Raw genomic sequence first — 541 nt, forward strand, 5'->3', positions numbered from 1 at the left:
AATCTTGGAGGGTTCGATTTGAGAGACGAAGGCCATGTTAAGACAAGCTTTATCAAGCATTCGTCGGGTTGTGATACCCGTATTTAATTCAGTAATAATATTATTAATTGGACGATATTGATGAGTTCTCCACTCTTTTGGTAAATCTGAATGAGTATGCTCCTCTTGAGATGGTAGGTTATCATTCATTTTCAATTGCTCAATATAAATTTAAGATTCAATAATATAAATTTCATTTGAAGAAGAACTTGGCAGTTCCTCCTCATCCAGAGTTATCACATCTTTTATCTCAGCATTGGTTTAATCAAAAGATACATGAACGAATTCTTCCATGGCTAGTGTTCTTTTATTAAAAATTCTGTAAGCTTTACTCGTAAGAGAGTAGCCTAGGAAGATCCATTCATCTGCTTTTGCATCAAATTTGCCCAAGTTATCCTTTCCATTATTTAAGACAACATTTACAACCAAATACATGCAAGTGAGAAATATTTGGTTTTCTACCTTTAAAGAGTTCATAGGGGGTTTTCTTGAGAATAGGTCT

Source organism: Lupinus angustifolius, chromosome LG19, assembly GCF_001865875.1.
Source record: "Lupinus angustifolius cultivar Tanjil chromosome LG19, LupAngTanjil_v1.0, whole genome shotgun sequence".
In the NCBI taxonomy this organism is placed as follows: Eukaryota; Viridiplantae; Streptophyta; class Magnoliopsida; order Fabales; family Fabaceae; genus Lupinus; species Lupinus angustifolius.